This window comes from Stegodyphus dumicola, chromosome 10 (genome assembly GCF_044657685.1).
Source record: "Stegodyphus dumicola isolate Sdum_Otavi_A_Nest chromosome 10, ASM4465768v1".
NCBI classification, from domain to species: Eukaryota; Metazoa; Arthropoda; class Arachnida; order Araneae; family Eresidae; genus Stegodyphus; species Stegodyphus dumicola.
Window position 1 is genome coordinate 8,385,094 of NC_140777.1, and position 26,230 is coordinate 8,411,323.

Sequence of the window (26,230 nt, forward strand, 5' to 3'; positions counted from 1 at the left end):
TTCAGCTCCCATTTGCTGATAGGTCCTTATTTGTTTTCATTAATGGTCCTTAAAAGTACTTAATTTCCGTCTACAGAAATGTGTACGAACCCTGGTTGTAAATTTTATGTTTAAGGTGAGCATATCTGTGTTGGTCCTAGGAAGTAACTGCTGTAAGTTTTGTAATTCTGTTAGAAACTACACAAGAAGTGAAAATTTTTATGGGAAATATAATTGTTATATTGTATATTTTTCAATATTTACTTTCTTCATTTGTTTTCCAGGTTGGTTCTTCAATAATTTGAGGCATCTCTTATAATGGCATCACCTACTCCTTCTGTCCTAGATTCCTCATTATTTGGATCTCGTCAGTTAGAGTCCTTTGGAGACCGAGCACAACCGGAAAACGTAGGCACTGAGGGCAGTCTTTGCCCCGAAACATATACAACTCAAAAAGTTTTACCTTGTTTACGCACTTTCTGCGAAACTTGTCGTGAAAAACTAACAGAAAACCACGATAAAATCCATTGTCCCAAGTATGAACAGGATCGTGCTCTTTTATCTCAAGGTAACGCCATCAGCAATGTGCTTGAAACCTCTGCCTTAGAAGTTTCTCATCCTTGCACTGGTTGCAAGGCAAAAGATACTCACGCTGTTGCTCTTTGCTTTGACTGTGACAATTATTTGTGCCGAAACTGTGTCATGGCTCATCAATTTATGAATTATTTTGAAGGTCATCATATTTTCAATCATAATGAGAAGTTCGACAAAGATGACTTTAAAACAGATAAAGTGAAACGTTGTCCTCGACACATGATGGAAACGCTCAGATCCTTTTGTAAAGCATGTAATACACCAATTTGCAAAGAATGCATGAAGAATGATCATCCAAAAGGTCTCCATGATTACAAATCTCAAGAAATACTTGAGGATTTGCTTGAACGGAGCAAAACCAAAACGAATGATTTAAGAAGTGCTGCCAAATCTGTAGAAGATTTTTCATCACGTCTGCAAATGCAGTATCATAAAGCACAAACAAAAATCGATGACACTTTTAATTTTTATTGTTCTGTATTGGAAGAACGTAAAGAAGAACTGAAGAAAGAGCTTGACGATCTGTATAATACTAAGATGGTTTCTTTAACTTTAATGGGCAATAAAGTCCAAGAAATGATAGAAAGGGCTCAACAAACGCTTCTGTTTGTTGATCGCATTAAGAAGAGATTCTACAGCAATTCAGAAATTTTAATGTTTAAACAGCTTCTTGACTCTAAATTACAGAGTATTATTTCGTATAATCCTGAAGTCAATATGCAATCTTTAGATCTTGAGTTTCTGTCCAATCACCAGGCCATCCAAGTTGGTGTTCGGAACACGTTTGGATATATTCGCCATAATTCTGAAGATGTTCCAACTACTAAGGCACAAACAATTGCAAGGCCAAATGGTGTGGTTAATTCTGATCGTACCTATCAAAATGCGCATGCCTATGAGTCAAACATCATATCTAAAAGTTCTGCAAATAGCCTTGGTTCTGCAAATAGCCTTGGAGCATTTTCTACAAGTTTGGGTGGTATGAAATGGTCCAGTGAAATGGTGCAGTCTGAAATGGTCCCGTCCCCATATGAAAACTGGTCCAGTGGAACAGCTGACTTATTTCATCTGACTAGTGAACCAGCTGTTGATTTTTCACCCAAATTCATTTCTCCCAGCATGTATCCCATAAGATCTCAAATTAAAAGGCAAAAAATGATTTATCATTGTAAGTTTGGAGACTTTGGTGTTATGGAAGGACAATTTACTGAGCCTAGTGGTGTAGCAGTTAATGCCCAAAATGATATCCTAGTAGCAGATACAAATAATCACAGAATACAAGTTTTTGATAAAGTAGGAAGATTTCATTTTCAATTTGGAGAATGTGGGAAAAGAGATGGACAGTTGTTATATCCCAATAGAGTTTCTATTGCGAAAACATCTGGAGACATTATTGTAACAGAGAGAAGCCCTACTCATCAAATTCAAATATATAATCAATATGGACAGTTTGTTAGAAAATTTGGGGATAATATTCTTCAGCATCCTCGAGGAGTGGCTGTTGACATTAATGGTCGAATTATTGTCATTGAGTGTAAGGTCATGAGAGTGATAATCTTTGACCAACTTGGTAATGTCTTGCAGAAATTTGGTTGCTCTAAACATATAGAGTTTCCAAATGGAGTTGTAGTGAATGATAAGGAAGAAATATTTATTAGTGATAACCGAACACACTGTGTGAAGGTATTTAGCTATGATGGAGCATTTCTTCGTCAGATCGGAGGTGAGGGTCTTACTAACTATCCCATTGGTGTCTGTATTAATCAGAATGGTGAAATTTTAGTAGCTGACAATCACAACAACTTCAACATTACAATATTCACAGAAGATGGACGATTAGTGAATGCTTTTGAAAGTAAAGTTAAGCATGCCCAGTGCTTTGATGTTGCTTTAATGGATGACGGCTCAGTTGTCCTTGCTAGCAAGGATTACCACTTGTACATCTATCGTTATATGTAGATTCCATGTTTAGGAATTTAAACTATGTGGAAATCATCTTTAGTGAAGTTGTTGTATTTGAAATATTATACTCAGTTATTGCCTTTTCGGGCAGCTGTTGCAAATGAAATGGGAAAGTAAATATGTGAAAGAAAGTTATTGGAAGAAACATATGTGGTAACCTGTATTTGCAAATTGTTGGTGTTATCTGTAAATTTAGTTTGCAGAATAAAATGTGAAGATGTCCAACAGTTTTTATGTGCACACTTGAATACAGCGGTCACTTGTTAATGAAGAGGCAGTTAATACTCCAAGTACTTTTCTAGAAGTGTCCTCTTACTTGACACGCATTATTATGCTGGATTTGAAATTAAAATAGTTACTTTAAGATATACCATATTTTTTGCAGTTGTCAAATGTTATTACTGGCCCTGGTCATAATAGCCAGCAGCTACTATTGAAGCTGCATACATTGCTTGTTCCCACAAATTTTTGTGCTATATTGAAATGTAACAATGTTTTAACTTATTAATGGTAAAACACAATTTTTTAAGAAGACTGGTAAAGCCAAAGATACATTGTAAAAACCTTTTTCCTGTGATTTCCTTTTGAAGATTGGTGGCCGCTTTGTGAAAACAGTTGTTCAATACTCTGCCAATCTGAGTTTTCTACCTTAATAAAATGCTTGGACCACAGTACCTACCTTTGCCTTTGTGACCTGTCTCATCCACCAGGACTGTTCTGTTCCAATACTGTGCAGGCATTTTTCTCCTGTACTGTCAATTTAGATTACATTCCAGGTTTTATTAGTTATATTTAACATGGGTGCTACTTTACCTGTTAATTTTAATGTGTATCAAATTTCGTGTTGACTTATTTATATTTATTGCTCGTTCTTATTACGCGCCGAACAGATTTTTAAGTACTCTAAGTGAAAAGTGTTGAAAATAGTTACATCAAGATCTGATAGTTATCGAGTCATGCGAACTTTTGCTTTGGCGAACTCAGTCCTGTTATATTCCAAATATTTGAGAATTTAACTTTTAACTAGTTCTGAGCAATGTAAACAAGTTGCCGTTGCGAACTTGATAGAATTAGTTTTGCTTATTGTTTACAGTTTGTATGCTGAGGATCGCACTGATGGATGAAGTTAATGGATGAAACTGATCCTTTAAATAGCCAATGTCTTAAGATATTGTAGTGCGGCATGGTTTGTATTTGTAATTTTAGTTGCAATGCGACTGGCTGATACTATACAGTCATATATTAGGCTATGTTTACTCGTATGTTTCTCTTAACGTAAAAATAGAAATCTGTATTTTTACACTTTTTTTAAAACTGTTTAAGCGTTGGCCAATATGCCAGCAAACGCATCTTTTTTTTTTTTTTTTTTTTTCCTCTCACGAAAGAGCTTTTAGCATCATTAGTAGCAAAAAGCGAGTTAGGATGTTTGCAGTAAGGTGTTTTAAATTGTGTAATTTTTTCACATTTTGTGTTAGGATTTATTAGAGTGCTTAATACAATAGTAGCAGACTTAATATTTTTTACTTATGGTTTCGTATTTGTCAATTGATTTATTGCCTGTTGTTTGTTTCCAGCTTTAAGATTTAATATAATCTATCAACATTTTATATGTTTACTGAAGATTCTGCCTCGACGAGTTGTGCAATAATTTGATTTTATGCAATCATTTCGTTTCTGTTATTACCTTTTGAAGGTCTGGTTTTTCCTCATATTGCTTTAATATAAATCTGAAATTACTTCGATACTATTATATTCCCAGTAATTATAATTTTATTGCGATGTATTAAATTTAATTTGTTTTTTGATGTTCTAATTGCTTATTATTGTAATTTAGTGTTTTTAACACATGATTCATTGACTCGTTAAGAGTGGTCTTATTCCTATGCTTAATATTCTACTCAGACGATATGTGTGAAGGTGTTCTTGTTTTCCAAAAGTGGAATTAGTATTTGCTGAGTAAGTAATGTAGTATTATAGTGCACATTGTGACAATCTGTTTTTAAATACTTGAAATTTCACTATTGTTTCATTATGTAGCCACTGTAGTGCTCAATTATGTGAAACAAATTAATACTGCTTTTTACACCATGTTTGGGCTATTTTTTGATGAGGGTAATTTATGCTAACGTTTAACAGTAACGTATGTTGTAACAATGAAAAATCGAAATTACTTAAGTATCCCACATTTTGGTGTTTTGAAATAGCATTTTTAAACTGTTGCTGTGCAGTGTTCATTTACTCAAGCATTAAAGTAATGTTTCTGCAATATCAGCCAGTTGCATGGATGTTCCATTTGTCACGGTTAAAATGACTGTCAGTGGTTTTGCGCGTTTAATTTTCTGCACTGGGGCTGACGTATCAAGAAAATATAAGAAATTAAATGCTTGCACAATGTTAGAATTTATTTTCGTACACTGTCGGGACTATTTTCCCTACATATTTTCTGGCCTCAGTTTTGTATTCGCCTGAAGACTATGATGGCCGTTTTTTGACAGCCCTATCTGCAGGATCAGTTTTCATCGTTCTTAAATTTGACAGATTTTTTGTGTTGAGTTAGTAGTTACGCTGTTTTGGTAATGTTCATTAAATATATGTGTTGGAATTTAAATGTTAAACATATTATACATTACATCATCAATCAATATATCTTATAAAAGTCGTAGTGTTTGTATTGTATGTGTAGACAAATTACTTACAATCATGTTGAATATGCACATCTGTTAATTCTGTTGGCTATATTTTAAGCTGCAGCTGTGGAGAAACCTCTTTTCAATGAAACATGTAGTTAAGTATCCTGTGAATGTATTTGTACTGAACACTTAAGCAAAATAAAGCTTAATATTTTGAAATTGCATGTTATGAATTTTTGTCCATGTGTTGAAGCTTAATATTTTAAAATTACATGTTATGAATCATTGTCCATGTGTTGTGATTGATTGGATACATCTCTATAGTGGTAAAAGAATTTATTACACATTTTTAGTGTACACATTGCACAAAAATAAGGGACTGCTCTATATCTTCCGTTCTACTGGACCGATTGTCGAAATTTATCTTGCATTTTCCATGTCTCGAAAGCGCGACTTAGGATATAAATTAGATTTATATATAGCATTATTCTAACATATGTATTTTGACACAATCGGTGTTTTTCTGAAAACACACACAGATTTTTTTTTTTCCATATTTCGGTTCTGCGACTCAAATTATGTCTAGATAATAAATTTTGTAATATTTGATGAGAAGTTGGAGGGGGGGAAAAAAAACTGTCCTTGGCGAATTTTTTTAGTTTGCGCCTAGAATAATTCACTTGGCGAACTTCTTAATTTATAGCAACCTATTTTCTTTTCCTTTATTTCACTGTACGCTACCGGAAAAAAGATCGTCGTTCCTACTTTCAAATAATTCTCACGAAGTTCGTAAGCCATATTTGGCGTTATTATCGCTTATAACGAATATGCCAAACTTCAAAACGCGCCAAATGTGAATTCCCGTATATCGTTGAAAATCTAGAATAAAAAGCTCTAATTTTTTGCAGGTATGCTTAGAAATGCATCTACTTTAAGATGATGGTAAAAATTTCATAGATTATAATTCAAAATTTGTTTCGAGAAATTTATAAAAACTACTTAAAATACAAATTTTAGAAATAAATTATAAAAAAAAAAAAAAAAAAAAATGGGCGACTTTTATTTGGAATGAACCTAAATTTCGAAATGGGAAATGATGAATCAGATAAGTGTAATAAAGAAAGAGATGTTAATAAATATATACAAATTCAATTAACCAATGGAGGAGCTAAACTTTTGAGAGCTAAATTTTTTAAAAACTACTCGTGTGGCTTTTATAAAACTTGGTACTTTTTTACTTGAGTCGTAGAATCGAAATATGGAAAAAAATTGGTGTTATTTCAGAAAAAGTCCGATTTAGTGTCAAAATGCCTATGATAGAACAATGCTATATGTAAATCTAATATATATCCTAAGTCGCAGCTTTCGAGGTATGAAAAACGCAAGTTAAATTTGGACAATTTGTCCAGTAGAACGGGGAGATTTAGAATTGTCCCATTTTTTTTTTTCCCAAGGTGTACATTCCATTTTTTTAACTTTGTGAAATATTGTATTACATGTGAATTCTGCCAACACAAGTAACTTGAGCAAATACATAATTTTTTTTCATTGATATCTACTTTTACTCTAAAGGGGCTTTGTCCTTGAAGAACTGTTGTTTTCGTTTTGCGTTGATTTACTATAAATGTCCGTTTCACTTTTCAAACTGTTGCCACCAAATGTTAGAGTCCTGCATTATATTTGAGGAAATTAAATAATGAAAAATTTGCACAAATGTATGTATATTTCTCGCATTGTGATAAAACAACGGTGCCTAGAGGCATAGAATTATGAATGACGTAATCCTCCCGCGAATATGGGCATGTGAAAGCCCAAATTTGAATTTGAAATTTGTTTTATTATCGATTTCATATTTTGTAAAATGTTAACGAATTTTTTATTAACAAACTAAATGCTTTCAAAACAAGCAATGGCAACGTTCTACCAAAAAAAAAAATATTTCCCGCGCGCGAGACTCTGTTTCGGAAATTCTAAACATGTGCTCAGTTTAAAACTTATTATTGCTCTTGAACTGAATTTTAAGTGCGAAGAACGTGATATTTAATAAATAAAGGTAACAGACAAAATGTCAAAAAAAAAAAAAAAAAAAAAAAAAAGCCTCTTTGGACATAATTTAAAATCTGAAACCTTTCAGATTTTTTTTTTTTTGGTTTAATTTTTATTTTTTATTTCTTCAGCGGAAGATGTTACAACTACCGAAATCGAATTTACTCCTGTATCAAAATCTCATTCATTCTTACATTTCATAGTAGATTGACTTTGATACGCTTTCCATCTTGATCGTATCTCATTACTGCAGTCTTGCTTAAATAACATCGTGGAAGATGTCAATGAGTGAGACAAAAAAGCATATTGCAAAAAGGCAGGAAAGTACTGTCTGTCTACGGTAAGAACACCTCCCGCCACGGTGTCTGGCGGGTGGCGGTCGCTATAGCAACAGGGCTAGTATATTTCAAATAGGGACGAACCAAGGGTTGCTTTATTGTTATTTTGTTTTTGGCGACTGTTGGCTGAAGGGAAAAGAGTTTATCATTCGTCTTCTTAGTTTCATTCCAGCTGCACGCATCTTTTCTTAAGCCTTATATTATTACTATTAGCTATTTTTATTCTCGTTGTTATATCTTTTGTACTGGTATTTGTTCAAATTTGCTTCTATTTAGCTTGATTTTCGTAGTGCTTTGTTAATCGCCAATTTTTTAAAATGCCCTTCCAGTTTAAGAAAGGTCAACCTTTAAAGTCTCAGGCACGTCAAATAGTGTACAATGTCGCAGAATTTTGCGCTTCTGAAGCTTCGGCGAACTCTTTAGTAGTTCCTCTTCCTCAAGTTTTGAAGAGAACATCGCAAGCTACTGGAGTATTGGAGTATACAATTAAAAAAATTAAGCGCGAAGTATCAACAATGGGGCAAGATCAACTTCTAAATACGCCTGGAAAGAAACGCAAAAGCCCTGCTAATCATAAGTGCGAAATTGACGATTTTGACAAATGCGTTATACGGCAGACTATACAAGACTTTTACATCAAAGAAAAGAAAGTGCCATCTGTGCGGAAATTATTGCCTGTCTTGAGGCAAAAAATAGACTTCCCGTGGCAAAAAGACTCATTGTGCAAAGTTTGGCGTTCGATGAATTTTCGCTGCAAGGAAGTGTGTTAACAAAAGAAAAATTCTTATCGAAAGACCTCACATTGTATTTTGGAGGAACAATTATTTACGCGAAATGAGGAAACTCAGAGCAAGTGGACGCCACATCGTTTACATCGATGAAACATGGATTGACAGCAATTTAACTTTTAAGAAATGTTGGCAGCATGATACGGTTTTGGGCGCACAGATAAATGTCAGTTCCAAAAATAGGATTGTTGTCCATGCTGGCTCTTCCGCAGGATTTATTCCAGGTGCCCAACTTATATATAAAGCATCAGCTCAAAGCGGGGATTACCATGGGCAAATGAACTATGAAAATTTTAAAAAATGGGTGTAGGAAAAGCTTCTTCCAAATTTACGACCTCAAAGTGTGGTATGCATGGATAATGCCCCGTATCACACAAAAATTGAAGATCCGACACCCACGAAATATGCTACAAAGCAAACAATGGTAAATTGGCTGATGAAGAAGACGATATGCTGCGATCCCAAAATGCGAAAAGCGGAACTGTTCAGCTTAATAGAATGCAATCGTCCTAAAAAAGTAATATATAAAATTGACAACATCATAAAAGAAAATGGGCATCATGTTGTACGTCTCCCTCCTTACCACTGTGATCTAAACGCAATTGAATACGTTTGGTCATCAGTTAAAAGACTGATCAGGGAAAGGAATGTGACTGGAGACTTAAGCTTGGAAAATTTGAAAAATTTAACACAAAAAGCTTTGGATGAAGTCACTTCTCAAGAATGGCAGGCGCACTGCAACCACGTAGAAAAACTTGAAAATTATTATTGGGACAAGGACGAACTTTTAGAAGAGATAGTGGATGGATTAATAATTCAAACTGGCAGCAGCGATTCTGATTCTGATTCAAAAGAAACGGAATCTTGCGACAGTGACTAGATGACTTTTCAGATGTTATACCAAAGTCCTCCACGAAGGCATTCCTCTTCTTCATCTGATAGCTTTGTCAAGTTGTAAGGATATTTCTAGGTTCAATATTTTCTTTGCCACTATGTAAATGAAAGATTACCAAAAGTGGGCAACAATGAGCCTTCGGCAGAGGCGAAACCCCCCCTGTGGATAATAAAGAACACTGAATGGTTGCTTCATTTCCCATTACTGTGTTCTTGGGGACCCACAAGCCATGGTATAATATGCTTAAAAAATAATTTTTAATCTTTAATTGAAATTAAATAAGTTTTGTTTTATTATGAAAATATTAACACAAAATTATATTAATGAACAATGCTCACTGCAGTTATAAAAGCCAAATTTTGTATAATTATATAAATTTCGTATAATTTTAAATATAAAATAGGTAACTGAATAATTTAAGAGACCTTAATTTTGTTCTGATTTTAACATTTTATTATGTTACAAGCTATTACAGTGTCTATAAAAAGCAGCATGATGCATAAATGGGCGCTGGTAATTAAGAGGCCCAGCAGCGGCCGATCGGTAAAGTCACTGAACACTTGTAGTTCGGTCCGAGGTTTGAATCCCGTGAACGGGCTGGCTGCATGGTTGTTTTCCCCATGTGTAACGTGTATACGAGGCAGTTTTCCTTAGCAAGCCCTCCACGAATGCATCCCTCCTCTTAGGCATTTAACCTTGGAGGCTTTTCGTAATCATATAAACCAACCCAAACCACTGGTAATTAAGTAAAAACAGTTTTGATTTTAATTTACCTTCGCTTCCTTTCGTCATTCAATTGACCAGCTTTTGGTTTAGTTTGAAGGTATGGGAAAAGAAGAAATGTTCGCAAAAAGTATTTATTGAGAGCATTTTTCTTCAAAAATAAGCACGGATTTTTAAATGCATTTCCCTACAAGTTATTTTGATATATTTTTACTCATTGTACATCTAGAAAGATGGCAAATTCAGCGACTCGCACCTCACTCGGCAAAATCAAAGACCGTTCCTTAACTGCAAAAACTTTATTTACGCCATCAATTTTCATTTTCGGAAATTTAATGTCGGGGTCGACGCAAAGGGTCAACAAGCATTTTACTTGAAACTAAAACAAAATGTGAATATCGCCAAATCATCTTTAAATATGCCAAGTTGGCAAACTGAGAAGTAAATCTTCAAGACACCCCTACGAAAAATGGGTCACGGCTCGTTTCTATGGCAACAGACAGCCGCAGACAAACTGGCGAGAGCTGTTCTTACCGTAGACAGACAGTAAAAAGATGAGGTTTATAATTATTATTACATATAGTTTCCGTGAACTGGAAGGGTTTCAGATCTACTAATAATAATGAAATAGCAGATCATATCGAGATCGAATCATTTCTTATTTAGGTCCCATGAAAAACAGAAATATGGAATTATCAGCATTTCGTCTACACGCCTGTTTACAACGGAAAAATATATTACATGCTGGTTTCTTGTTTTGCCGGAGCCGTTCCTCCTATTTATATGTTTTCCCCCGAAATAGATTCGAATTACACGTTACTCCTAGACCTTATTGTTATCAGTTTACGATTTAATCTGAAAATGGTGTTTGCGATCGACCGGATTCCATTCGAGATGAACCAACTAGCAGGAGGGAATGCAAGATTACTTCAGAGCTGAGAAGAAGCGCATCAGCAAGTCATATCCATAAGGTAGCGCCATCTACCGGTGCCACCGTAGATCTACGGATACCACCGTAGGCATCGGTAGATCACCCTAGGTAGTAGAGTAGAATAAGAAATATATATATATATATATATATATACTATTGCAGAAAAAATTTTTAAAAACATTTAAAAAATAAAACATAACGAACTATTAAATTTTTGAAACGTTAGAATGACGTAAATATTATTATAATTATTGCTATAGATAACATATAAATATGTGAAAATTATTCGTTTTCTGTAATGTTGCAGGAAAATTGTAATTTATTTAATTTACAAAGTTTCGAGGTTTAAATTTTTTCTGTGGCTTTTGAACTGCTTTTCATTTTATTAGATAGTAATTTAAATGAATTAAAAATGTATTTGCATAATGTTTGGAAGCCCTGAAATATTTATAGTTTCAAGGAAAAATAATTTTTTATGTCTTTTAATTTGCTAAATTATATTTACTTTTGTAGTGAATTATTTATATTTCTAAATCTTTTCATTCCTCTCCTTCTCCAACTGTAAAGCCATTTTTATGTTAATAAATAACAGCCTTTTTATTTCCTTAATTCAAAACTTTCTTTTTTGAGTGTATCCTAACAAATTATTACAATACAGTGTAAAAAAAATGCACAAGATAACCTAAAACATGGCATAGAAAACTTCGTGAATATTTCTTAAAAAATAATATTTATTAAGTTATTAATCTTAACTGCAAATGAATATACGACCTTTTATATACGTTTTCCCGTCAAGTCTCTGGAAATTTAATCAATTTGCATTATTAAAAACAAAACACTCTAAACATCGAACGAAACGCTCGCATTCAAATCTGAAGCAATGAAAGTCACGGAAGGATCGGACGCCTTTCGTGACGTCACTCGCAGCTAACCAGGCCATGTTATCTCGAAGGCCACGGTCATGAGCGCTCCGACGGAAACGAGTACCCCAGCCGAAAACGGCGCACGGATGGATACCAGCGATTCATCAGAGGCGACTACTACTACTGAGAGCTGCGTTGGTCTTCCCCCGCAAACTCAGATTGACGAAACCAAAATGGATTATTACCGCGAAAAATTAATGGATTTGTAAAAAGAAATCGACGGACTTAAGACTGCGATGAAAGCGTGCCAACGTCTTCGACCAGTATCGGATCCAGACACCATCACATATATTATGAAGAAAAATCTGCAAACTCTCCAGGCTCAAGCGGAGGATATTAGAAGTAAGTGCGATTTTTCTTGTTTCTCAGGCATTGTCCCCCCAGTTAACCCTAATCTTAAACGGAAAAATTTTGAAAATAAAAGGAAAAATAGTAGTAACTCAGATATTACTGATAGTGATGGATTTAAAATTCCCAGTAAGACTGCTAAGCAGCAAAATCTTGAAAAAATTCCTGTTGTTATGGAAAGCGCGAACAGATTTAATGTACTCAATGATAATGCTGATGTTGATAATGTAAATATTATTGCTACCCCAGATGAGCAGGCAGTGCAGCAGCAGCCGACTAATAATCATACCCAAACTATCCCCCCAATTATGGTTAACCCAGGGAAATTAACCCATGAGGTTTTTCTAAAAGAATTATCTTTAAAAACAGAGGCAAAATTCTTAGGAAAAGTGAACGGAGAACTCATAAAAGTACTACCCAGGACAGCTGACGACCATCGGATGCTTACAGCCTTATTCTTGGAAAAGAAAGTGGAGCATTATATCATAAATGCAAACTACGCCAGACCCATAAAAGTGGTTATTAGGGGTTTATCCATAACCACAAGCACAGATGATATTCCCGGTGCCCTTACTGCCAAAGGATTTGGAATCAGCAAAGTAACCCAGCTCACACGACAACGAACTAAAGCCCCAATGCCTCTCTTTTTGGTACAGGTCATTAAAAATGAAATTGCAGAGGAAATATATAACGTTAGTGATTTATTATTTTTTGCGGTCACGGTGGAAAAATACATCTCCAAAAATCAGGTGCCACAATGTTATAATTGTCAAAAGTGGCACCACTCATCAGAAAATTGCTATTTCGCTCCACGTTGTGTTAAATGTTCACAAGAGCATAAAACTATGGACTGCCTGACGAAAGGAAAAATGGAAGAACCTAAATGTGCCAACTGCCTAAAAAATCACGTAGCTTCCTACCGTGGCTGCGAAAAGTTTCCCAAAAACAGAATTAATCCCCCAAAAAAGGATAACACTGTTAAAAAAGGAATCTCTTTTGCAGATATGCTAAAAGACCAGGCGCATATGTTCAACGAAAATCCAAATATGTCAGTCCCAAAATCGGCTTCTGCTGCACAAAGTAAAAACTGTGAAAATATTAAGTTAACTGATCTCAGTAATGCATTAAAAAACCTAAATATGTCTAATGTAAACAAATCTAGTGAAAATGTCACAAATGATAACCAAGAGAAGCCACAAGGCTCTGAATTTTTGTATTTTATGAAAATATCTCAGAATTCAATAATGTTTTAGGAATTAACAATATCAGATTAATGAACAATGTGTTAAAACATATTTACCAAGGTTAAAAGAATTAAGTGACCCTGTTGATAAATTATTTATGTTCTATGAAATAGTAAATGAAATTCACAATAATGTCTCAGCTCAACCATAATATGCATTTTACTTGTGTTACTTGGAACGCAAATGGACTGCTCCAAAAAGCTTACGAGCTTAAGGAGTTTTTACATGAAGTTTCCCCTGATATTCTATTCCTACAAGAACACATGCTTGGCCCCCAAAACTACTTCAGAGCATTAAACTACGAGACGCATCGTTGGAACAGACCCACAGAAGGCAGATATGCTCCAAGAGGCAACGCAAGAGGAGAGTTGCTCATTTTAATCAAGCGCTCCATCCCCCATCATGTTACAACATTACCACAGCTTTTAGCAGTTGAAGCCCTAGCTATCACACTCACGCCAAACACTTCACGACCAATCACAGTCAAAATTCTCTCAAGACAGATTTGCAAACCTTATTAAACACTAACAATCGAGTTATTATAGGTGGAGATTTTAACGCACACCACCGCGAGTGGAACTGCTGGGATTTTAACCAACACGGAAAAGTCATCCACACCATTGCCCAAGCGGCCAATATTCACCTCGCAGTTCCTGAAAAACCAACACATTATGGGATAGGTAGACCATCAGTCATGGATTTCTTCATCCTAAAAAACATCAATCCACCCAGTTATGTGGAAAGTCTGACTGAATTATCATCAGATCATAACCCTGTGATGATGGAAATTTCTACCGATTCCTATAGTACACCACACAAACGAGCCCTTATTACGAATTAGGCAGGTTATTCCAAAGCTCTCAACAACACTCAGTACCCTATCCACACGATACAGTCGAGGGATGAGTTAGACGCCTTCATGGAAGAATTCACGGATGAACTTCACGATGCTCTGCTGAAAAACAGCAAAACTATGAGAGCAGATAAACGCTACAAGAACAAGATCATCAGAGAAATCATCAGACGCAGAAATCACACTCGTAAGCAGTGGCAGAGATTCAGATACCCTACGGACAAAGCACTATTAAATCAACTTAACCAGCAAGTCAGGACTCAATTAAAAAAGCATGCACAACTTGACTGGGCCAGCCATTTAGAATCACTTTCCACGGATGATAATTCGCTGTGGAACGCTGTTTCTAAATTTAAAAGACTTAACACTAATATTCCGCCCATTAATGGCCCCAACGGGATCGCATACACCGATTTTGAGAAAGCTGAGTCTATTGAATGCAGATCACTGTGCTTCTCAATTTCGCACTCACAACATCTCTAACCCCCAAACAGAACTCACAGTCGCATCACTCATCACACAATTCCAAACAAAAACATACACAAACAACACACCCCTAATTATTGCATCAGAGGTTATTAGTTATATCGAGAAGAGAAAAAACAGAAAAAGCCCTGGACTGGATAAAATCAGTAATAAAATGCTTAAAGAGATGGGAGCGCCATGCTCCGCCTCCAGTACTTTTCGACCAATTGGAAAACAGCCATTATCGCTCCAATTCTAAAACCAGGAAAGGATCCCACCCTGGGTACCTCATACAGGCCGATTAGCTTGCTATCGACTCTAAGCAAAATTGCAGAAGCAGTCATCTTGAAGAGAGTGCAAGACTTCTTAACAGTTAACAACGTCCTCATCCCGCAGCAATATGGGTTCAGAAGTAAACACTCAACTACGCATCAACTCTACCGAGTTACTGAGATGATTGCAGACGGCTTCCAGAGGAGGCAAATCACAGGAGCTCTCTTCCTCGATATTTCGAAAGCCTTTGACTGTGTATGGTTACAGGGCCTCACTTACAAATTACTCACTCTGGGATTCCCAGATTACATCATAAACATCATTAATTCCTCTCTCTACGATAGACACTTTGTCGTTCGCTATAACAATACTCACTCCATACGGAAAGTAACTCTTGCGGGTTTACTTCAAGGAAGTTTACTTTCGCCCACATTATTTTCAATTTATACGAACGACATCCCACACCATCCCCGCACTACACTCGCACTTTATGCAGACGATACTGCAATCCTATACCAAGATGCGTCCATGGCCGCAGTCGTACAAACACTACAAGAACACATCCATGCATTAGAGTCCTGGATGCTCAAATGGAAAATTAAAACGAACGTCGAAAAATCCGAAGCTGTTTACTTCACCAAAAAAAGAATCGTCGACCTGAGTATCACCCTCCAGATGTATGAAGTCAACATTCCCTGGGCCAAGCATGTCAAATACCTTGGTGTCATTTTAGACCAAAAACTCACATGGGCCCCACACATCACACATATCCTGAATACGTTTCGGGGAACTAAAGCATTACTCAACCCCCTAATTGCTCGAAACTCGGTTTTATCTATTCATAACAAACTTCATGTATTCAGATCCATGCTGCGACCAATTGTTACTTACGCCTGTCCCGTCTGGGGGTATGTTTGTAAAACACACATGCAAAAAATCCAGCAATGCCAGAAAATTACACTAAGAAGAATCTCTAACAGCCCCTGGTACTTCAGAAACGAAGCCATCCACAACGAACTAAATACAGATAGCATCAGTATTTGTATTGCTAAAATAGCAAAAAAATTTTTCAACAATATTGAAAAAGTTAATTATAGTTCCATTCCCAGGCTGACCTACGACTATACGATTGAAGAAAATAACAAGAGACCAGGAGCTGTACTCCGGCATTTATTGTAGTTTTACCCAAATTATAAATTAATTTCTCACACCATATTTCATAAAATTCAAAAATTGTATTGGTAATACTACTTCTATGGAATTTTAGGACACGCATAAATGTCGCCATCTATATGCACTCACACGGACTTCAATCTTTATTATTCTACTCCATATCCTTAACACTATTACGACCACATATAATAGTTATTTAGACCACATATTATTTCAGCACTTGATCCTTTCACTATATTGCGTTCTCCCCTTTTTAGTTTCTAATTATTATTTTATCTTTTATCCAATGCCTGACAAGCAAGACTGTGCACTTTCTTTACAGATCAATCATTGGCGCACGTGACCAGTAGCTCCTCCCTACACCTCTTCGACCATCTCTATGCCATTCCATCTTCATTTGAGCGCCGGCCAACGTAGCAGTAGCATCACTTAGGTTTTACTCGCAGCTCCTACCATGAACGCGACTAACTCTCCGTGCTGTTTATGCGAAGGGCTCATCCATTGATTATCACGTCCACTGCTTATCACGAGGAACCTTCCTCTTCTAAGTAATATGCCATGATATGCCAGTAAAAGATATGCCACCTTACACGTGATAGACACAGGATGCGGCTTTCCCAGCCGAGGCGCCTGAAGAAGTGCCCAGCACCTGAGCCTTCTATTAGCAACTAAACAACTATTTTATTACAACAAGTCATCGTTTCAGATTTTAGTTTCATTTTCGATTATAAATAACAAGAATGTCTCAATCACCACTTATTTAGTTTTTTAGGAAACTGGCTTTGTGATTACTCTTAAATAGTTTTTAAGGGCACTATTTTTTCACTCTTGATAAATTTTAATGAAAAATCTATGATTAAACTTTACTAAATTTTAAACAAATGCATGCAGCATATCTAGGTTGGACTGTCAAATACTTCGGAAATTTAGAGCTTCAAATTTTGAGAAAAATCATATTTCTTCATAACATGCATCTGACATGGGAATACGTTTCGTTCGATAATGTCATGGATTTTTAAAATTATATTTACGGTTTGAGCTTGTATTTATTATGAAAAAAGAATCTTATAACCAATTTGTTAGTCATAAGTTTTACCCTACACTATCGCACTATATAAATTTTAAAACCTTCAGACGAACTAATGACGTTCTATCGAGGAACTTCAGGAATTTGCAAACATATGAAGGACTTTCGAAGTCGTCTATATTGGTAAGAGCCGTTGAGCCTATAGGCGACTTATACATTTGTGACCATATTGGAAATGCCCCGCGTATTTCAAGAGGTGTTAGATCAAACTGCTTTGCGTATTTTAGTCAGAGCGGTGGCTTTCGTTAAAATTGAATTTCGTCTTATCATGGCCCTGTTAATTGAAAAATCTTTTAGGAATTTAATTAAGAAGTTCGATTTAAAACATGTGCTTAGAATTCAACATCTGACATGAAATCAAAATAATTTTGAATAAATTACATAATCGTTATCTACAGATACATTCATTGATGTTTCATTAAGTATCAAGTTTATAAAACCTTGAAGGAAGGATTAAATAACAATCTAGACTTTAAATAAACCTTCAAATCTTTTAAAACTTATTGTAAAATGTTATTGTACTAATATAGACTTTTTAGCAATGTTATATATAAAACCTTATAAAACCTTGAAGGAAGGATTAAATAACAATCTAGACTTTAAATAAACCTTCAAATCTTTTAAAACTTATTGTAAAGTGTTATTGTACTAATATAGACTTTTTAGCAAAGTTCTTACATTTTATCTTCACGAAAATCCGTCTTATTTCTTTTTGTGATTCAGCGTTGATGAAGCTATCAGTGTTCAGCAATTTTAAAACTCTGCTGCTGGCGCGTTTGCTTCTATAAGCAAAAAAGAGAAAATGTTTAATTTTCCACCTACATTAACAATACCCAAAACTGCGTATTTACCCTAGAAAATAATCAAGGGACAGAAGCCATACTCGGGCACTGCTTTTGAATTCAGCATACAGAAGTTTTTCTGTTTGATGCTTTAAGCAGAGAGATTCAAGCATTTAGCAACCAAGGACCGCACTGGAAAATAATATATTTCAGCTTGCAGAAGTAATTTCGAATGTCAGTGGCAACGCGTGAGCTTCGAAATAAACAAATCAGATAATTACTTAGGTTTCATTGAAAATTCTACGGTCTGCTTAGGTTTGACTGCTTAAGGAAATTTTTGAACTTCCCTCTAACAGAGAAATGTGCGCGTTTGACTGCCTTATTTCTAGCTTGCTTAACGTGTGCTTTATATAAAAAAGCACACACACTATATCATACATATAATAATGTAAATGAATCTCTCATTTACATGAATGATTCGGCGAGCCGTCACTGCGTAATACTGATGGCTGATGACAAAAAATAACTTTAAAACATATTCTGCGTGATTAAATAACATTATTAACTTATAATTGTTTAATATAGTCGTAGCGAAAGGGAATTTGTTCACATTTTACTAGGCATTTTATGCATAAAATTTCATTCTAAATTTTGGTTGTAATTACTACAAATTATAAAGCTAAGGTACTATTAAACCTTAAATTTGAGAAATTCTCAGGGACTTCTCAAGACGATTATCCGATGTTCTTGTTCTAAGTTTGTTCTTACTATTTAAACTATTTGCTTCTTACTATTCTTAACTATTTAAAATATTTGCCCGAATGCGTACTGCCAAATAGTGATGACAAAGATTTACGCTTGACTATGCAGTGAGGCATATTTATCTCTTCCTAGGCATGGTTTATAAAATCCAGCACAGAGACGTCTTCAGTGCTGCCTTGAAGTGAATATCAGATAGCAAATGTACGCAATCTATTCGAAGATTTGTTGAAAAATCCTATATCGATTGTAAGTCGAGTCAAAAGATATAAAAATTTTGATTTCTTTTCCGAAAATCTTGAAATTTATTTTTGTATTCTTGTAGTAAATCAAAAAGAAAGGCTGCGTATTTCTTCCCAATTTTAGTGTTACGTTTATCAAACGTTCTGATATGTAAATAATTATATGTGTTTGTTTGGGCTTCTGTATCTGGCCATTGAGAATGCATATTTCTTATTCCATTTCGGATCGCCAAAGACGCCGTCTTTCAAGTTAAAGGCCAGCATAAATCCCGAGCGCAATCCCGCTTCGGGGATGGATCTTGATATTTCACGTCCTATTCGCTTAGGTCTCATTCATACTTACTTTGGTCCGCAAATTGGACGCCCTTGTTTTGATTCTTCGATGTTAACGGTGTTTTTGAAGTGTGAACATATGCACCTCTTATTGGACCATGTCCATATCAGGCGGATATGTCTTTATTACAAATTCTAGCTGCATAAAATTCTAATATACCCGTTAAAATATGTTGAACTAGAACATAATGTAACAAATAGAACAATTTTATGGAAAAAATTTTCAAATTCTTTCCGAAGCAGTTTGAAATGCCAGGTTTCCTATGCCAGTTTGAAACCTAAGGTTTCGCGACTTGAATTCTTTTAGCGGCTACCCAGTGAAATAACAAATTTCAAATAACTTATTTTTTATTTTCGTTTCAGATGGAGTCTAATGATTCATTTTAATACATTTATAAGTTATATTAAGTACATTTACGAGGATATTTTATTTCAAAATCTTCCTGCTTGAGCCTGAGCCTTAAATGTGATCAAGCATTACCTTCACTTCGAATCACAGAAATTCAACTCTACTTACTTTAACTCTGACCAACCATTACTTTAGTTTTGGATCATAAAAATTGTATTGATTAGTTAAACGAACTTCATAATTTTATACTTAGATATTTGTCGAAATCCATTTTTTGCGACCTATAGCTTTTTCAAAGAACCGGAGTCTAATTTCAACGTTTACTTTGGTTGCCTGCGAGTAAGGCGGATCTGTCTATCTGTTGACGAATAAAAGATAAGCATTCTTTTAGAAAATTAAATGGTGTAAATTTTGTTATGTAAACTAGAATCTCTTCGAAGCATATCGTGACTGATTTAAGTCCTTGAGCTTTTTAAATAACAAGAAACATTCGTATATTTCCAGCTGAAACCTTACGTTGAAAAATTAAAACTAAAACCTATAATATGTTAAACTTTTAATTAAGCTTTTCTTCTAAATGCATTTGAAACTTAAATACAAGCGTAAACAACTTCATCCCTTGACATACTTCTTTTATTACCAGTCATCGTTTTTGATTTGTGTTAATTTTCGGTTTTAAACCACAGGAATGTCTTAATTTACATAGTGATTTTATTGCTTACATTGATAATGTGTCTTCGCAAATGTATGAATTCTGGGAGAACACCAACATCGACAACGACCAGTCTCCAGACCTATCCGGTCTTCAATTTTTAGAAGCAAAGCCCTTCAGTCTGTGCTCTCCTCGTCAGGTATTTATCTCTTTTGGAGAATATGCTTTATGGTTGTATCACAAGTCAAGCCCTAGTGGGGCTCTTTCAATAACTGACAAGAGTAGGGATCACTATCACCTGCTGCAGGCCAGTATATTGCAGGCTTAATCATTTTTTATTTGTATTTTCACCAAACTTACATTGTGATTACATTTAGCAGTTGTTAATTTGACTGTTATTTCAAAAGGATAGGATAATTTTGAATTTTAACCCGTTATGTTGTGTTCAGAGTTTTTTTTTTTTTTTTTTTTTTTTAAACCCAACTCAAGCGAACATTGATTGTAATTAGACTCCCTTACATTTTCTGCTATTTGAGGCAAAAAATAGAATGTTATTTCCGAGCCGATCATACAACATATTAGACTGAAACTATCTTAAAAATTAGCTTTTCATAGGACGAAAATGCACGAAGACTAAAAGCTAGTGGTCTTAATCTAGAGGCCGTTGGTGAAATTTTCACGACCAGCCAACACATTTTCCGTTCGCATTATTATGATATTTAATATTATGACAAAAACTTGTAGAAATTTTAAGATTTTTAATACTTTTCAGACCTCTTCCACGTTACGTTGATTACCATTAAAAATGAACATGAGTAATGCATGTGAAAATAACCTTATTCAAAGATATAAAGATATGAGGCTACAGGTTTGATTATATATATGCTGTATCATTATAGTCGTTGTTAGAGTACTTTATTTTCACAATTATATTTTATTTTTCTTTAGCTTGTATAATGATAATTGAAGTTTCAGTGTTTTTCCAGTATTAAATTGGTTGTCACATTAATTACAGACATGTTGTTTAAAAAAATAAAATTTAAGGATAAAAAAACATTGTAAGAAAATACAGATAAATTTTTTACACTGTGACTCATTTTTCCATGCCTATTTGAGTCACATAAATTATGTCAGACTTGTAGCGATTAATAGTAAACCTGAGACTGGGTCAGGCAGAAAATCTCACAAATACTTCGCCTCTGTTCTTAAAAAGTGTATTATATTGTCGTTCATTGCTTTTGATTAATATCAGCATTTATTTCTGATAACATTTCATAAAAATCTGTAATAACCCTTTACTAGCTTTTAAACAAATGAATGCAGCTTATACAAGTTGGGCTCTCAAATACTTCCGAAATTTATTAATTATTGTGTTCTTAAAATTATTAAAAATATTTCACATTTCGTCATGAAATGCGTCTGACATTGAAATAGGTTTCCATTCGATGATGCCATCGATATTGAAAAATGCATTTACAGTTTGAGATTATAATTATTATGATTAAAAATACAACCCATTTGTTACTAGTTTTCTTATATAGTCTTGCGCTTTATACACTTTTAAATGACAGCTGGCTGCATAAATTGAATAAAATTATGCTTTATTTAAATGAAACTGCTCTACCTATGCTTTGGAATAAAATGTACTTATCTTATATCTACTGCATTGTTTTGAGCTTAAAATTGTTGTTTTGGTTTGTAAGTCCCCGCAAAACATTTCAGAAACGATGGTTCTGAGATTGATATAAAGTCGAGGGAATTCGAAAGAAATTTTAAAAGTTCTTTCTAAGGATGCATTTTCAATATTAAGCGTAAATGCACATACTTCAAGCAAACCAATGTATACTATAATGTGTGTGGACAATGTGTATATAAGAAATCACATATATAAAATATTTAAGGGAATCAGTCAATTACTGGACTTATCTGGCGAGACAAAACTGCCTTACTCTAAAGATGGATGATGACAAAAATTAGCTTAAAAATATATTAAAATAATTTTTAAACTTTATTAATTTATGATTCTTTTAATGTAATGGAAGCAACAAAGAATCATTTTGATATTTTATTTTACATTGAATACATTCATTTTAATTGCAACTTTTGTTTTTCTTTGTAAGAAATAAAATTAGTGTAATTTTCCCTTTACATTTCAGAATATCTAGTTTGACTGAAGCGTTTGCAGTTCTGAGAGAATTCTCAAGATGTTCGTCCTATGTTCTGCTTCTGATTTCACTCTTAGTATACTTAAGTATTGAAGATATTTTTTCTCAAATATACTAGCTTCCAAATAATGATGACGATAAATAAGACATGACTATGAGGGATATTTATTTCTCCTTAGGCCGTGGCAACTGGCTTCCCTATTTCTATGCCAGAAAAAGGCTAAATAAAAAGGCTATCAAGTGGAACAAAATATGAGGCAGTACTCTATTTTATTTCGAAATTTAATGTTTTAAATTATTCGCCTTTTACGAGTCGATTTGAAGCATGAAAAACGAATAATTAATTTGCATTTTCATATAGTGTTTATTTAGTTTTGATTAGTTTAAAATTATTCATTTTTTTATTTAGTTTAAAATATTTCTATGAAATATCAACATATTTTAACATTTCAATTTATGTTTTACTTCGTTCTAAAATTTAATAGTTAAATGTGTTTTATATTTAAACTTTTTAAAATTTTCCTATAATTTTATATTCCTTTTTCTTCTAATTTTAAATTTTAGCTTTCCTATATAGCTATAAGATGTAATATATATATAAAATTTAATTATTAGTATTTAATGAACGAGAAGGAAATTTACATTGTGAGGTAAATGCAAAACTGGGCAAACTTATTCTTTGTGTTTTAAGTCAATATATGCGCTTCCAGTTTGGATGATTTCAGCGGGAAATAGAAATTATCGATATAAGCTTTGATTCAAAGAAGTAATGGAATAAGTCAGAAAAATCCAGTCTAATACTTAATATGAATAATTGCTAATTACTGACCACCAGTATTTTATTCTCTTCTTGTGCTATAAAAATTTGGAAAAATCTTTGCAAGCAAGCATTGGACAATTTCAGGTATTCTCTTAAAAAAAATTCCCTTGCCGTTTAATAGGCAAAGAGGTGGTTTTAGGACATGTAATAGAAGTTGTTAATAGAGTTTTCTTTCTAAGTGGTTTTAAAAGTACGTTTGTTAAGATAAAATATTTAGGTTTTAGAGCCTAGGTAGTCGCTTTGTATGTGGTGTACGACCCGAAGATCTTTACCACTCTACATTGGATTTCTAGAGTGAAAAACATAAGAAAAGTGAATTAAACTGGCGAAAAACGCCAGCACATCATAGTGTCCATTTTTTAGCCGGGCCAAAAATGGAGGAGAGTGATCCGCATAATTGATTTTAAAGTCAAAATAATCAAGTCTAATGCTTAATATAATTAATTTCTAAATTACTGGCCACCAGTATTTTATTCCGTTTTGAGGTATAAAAATTTGGAACATCGTACGGATAATATTGGAACGGATAAAAAATTAACAAAGGTGTTAGTCAGAGCGGTGGCTTTCTCTTAAATTGAATTTTTGCTGTTTTATCTTTTTCATAGTACTGTTTGTTCACCGTAAATTCTTATAGGAATTTAATTAGGAAATTCGATTTAAAGCGTGTGTGTTGAGGATTCAACATCTGACGTGAAATTGAAATAATTTTTAAGAAATTTTGTAAGCTCTATCTTTCTAATGATGCATCACTCATGTTAGCTTCTCTTAAGCCACGCAGAAAGGTTTCGTCAATTAAAATATTTCAATAACAATTTAGGCATTTTGCTAAACTTTCAAATATTAGATTATTAATATAGATTTGTTAGCAAAGTTCGTACATTTCATCTTTACAAAAATCCGTCCTATTTCTTCATGTGATGCGATCTAGATCAAACTACCGTTGTTCAGAAACTTTAAATCTCTGCTGCTGATGGGTTTGCTTCTATAAGCAAGAAAGACCAAACATTTGATTCCACCTGCTCTAATAATGCACGAAACTGCGTTATTACCCTAGCAAATAATAAAATGGACAGAAACCATACTCGGACACTTCCTTGGATAACACGCTTTCAGCAGCTACATAATACAGACTCTTTTCTGTTTGATGCTTTAAAGCAGACAAATCCAAGCATTTAGCCACGAAGGACCGCACTGGAAAAAGATAATATATTTCGGGTTACACCAATAATTTCGAATATCAGTTAAAACTCGTGACCTCCGAAATAAGCAAACTCAAATAATTACGCAAGTTTCATTGAAAATTTTCCGGTTCTGCTCAGGTTTGACTACTGAAAGAAATTTGTGAATATCCCCTCTAAGACAGTAATGTGCGCGTTTGACTGCATTATTTCTAGTTTGCTGAAAGTGTGCTTTATATAAGAAATCGCATATACTATATCGCAGATATAGAAATTAAATAATATTATTAATTTATGATTTTCGAATATAGTTACAGCGAAAGAGAATTATTTTCACATCTTACAAGACATTTTATGCATAAAATTTCATTGTAACTGTTGGTTGTAATTACAATAAATGATAAAGTTTAGATAATATTCAACCTTGAATTCGAGAGACTAATACTTTAATGTCTGGTTCGAGTGAAATGGTTGAAATTCTCAGTTCTCAAGATGTTCATCCGATGTTCTGGCTCTAATTTTATTCTTACTTTCCTTCACTACTGAAAATATTCGCCCACAAACATAAGAACTCTCAAATAGTGCTGGAAAAAAAAAACGTCACTATGAAGTATAACACATAAATCTCTTCCTAGGGCTGATTTATAATATACAGCAAGATGCTTCTTTTTGCTGAATATGAGATAACAAATCTATGCATTATATTCGCAGATTTGTTGAAACAAACCTATATCGATTGTAAATAGAGTCAAAAAATGTAAAAATTTTGATTTATTTTCCAAAAATTTTGAAATTTATTTTCGTATTCTTTTACCAAACCAAAAAAAGAGGCTTCGCATTTCTTCCCAATTTTAGTGCTACGTTTATCAAAAGTGTTGATATGTAAATGATTATATGCGTTTGTCTAGGCTTGCTTTATTTGGCTATTCAGAATGCATATTTTTTATTCCATATCGGATCGCTAAAGAGCATGTTTCAAGTTAAAGACATGAGTCTTGATATTTCTATTCCGCTTCGCTTAGGTCTCATTCATACTTGCTTTGGTCCGCCAATTGGACGCCTTTGTTTTGATTCTTCGTTGTTAACGCTGTTTTTGAAGTGGGAATCTATGCACATCTTATTGGACTATGTCCATATGAGGCCGGTATGGCTTTGTTTTAAAATGTAGCTGCATCAAATTCTAATATAATTTTTAAAATAGGGTGAACTAGAGAACAATTTAACAAATAAAAGAACCATTGTTTCGGAAATAATTTCCAAATTCTCTCCGAAGCAATTTGAAATGTCACGAGAATTCCTAAGGTTTCGCGAATTGAATTTTTTAGCGGCTTATAAGTGAATTAAAAAATTTTAGATATACTTATACTTATTTTTTAATTTCCGTTATACATGGTGCCTAATGATTCATGTTTTAATACATTTATATGTTATATTAATTAAATTTACATAGTCCTTTTACTCCAGTTTGAGATTTAAATGTGATAAACATTACCTTTACTTTAAATCACAGAAATTGAAGTCTACGTACCTTAACTCTGATCAAACTTTAATTTAATTTTGGATAACAAAAATTGTGTTTAATAGTTAAACAACTGCATAATTTTATACATAATTAGACATTTGTCTAAGGCCATTTTGTGCGACCATAGCGTTTTCAAAGAATTAGAGTCTAAGTTGAATGTTTACTTTGATTGCCTG

General features: G+C 34.0%; 2 pseudogenes; both read left to right on the top strand.

Moving 5' to 3' along the window:
• Positions 1-297: 297 nt before the first annotated feature.
• Positions 298-2,553, top strand: LOC118186571 (protein brain tumor pseudogene; annotated as a pseudogene).
• A 6,061-nt stretch (positions 2,554-8,614) lies between these two features.
• On the top strand, positions 8,615-9,217 carry LOC146994883 (uncharacterized; annotated as a pseudogene).
• Positions 9,218-26,230: the final 17,013 nt, after the last annotated feature.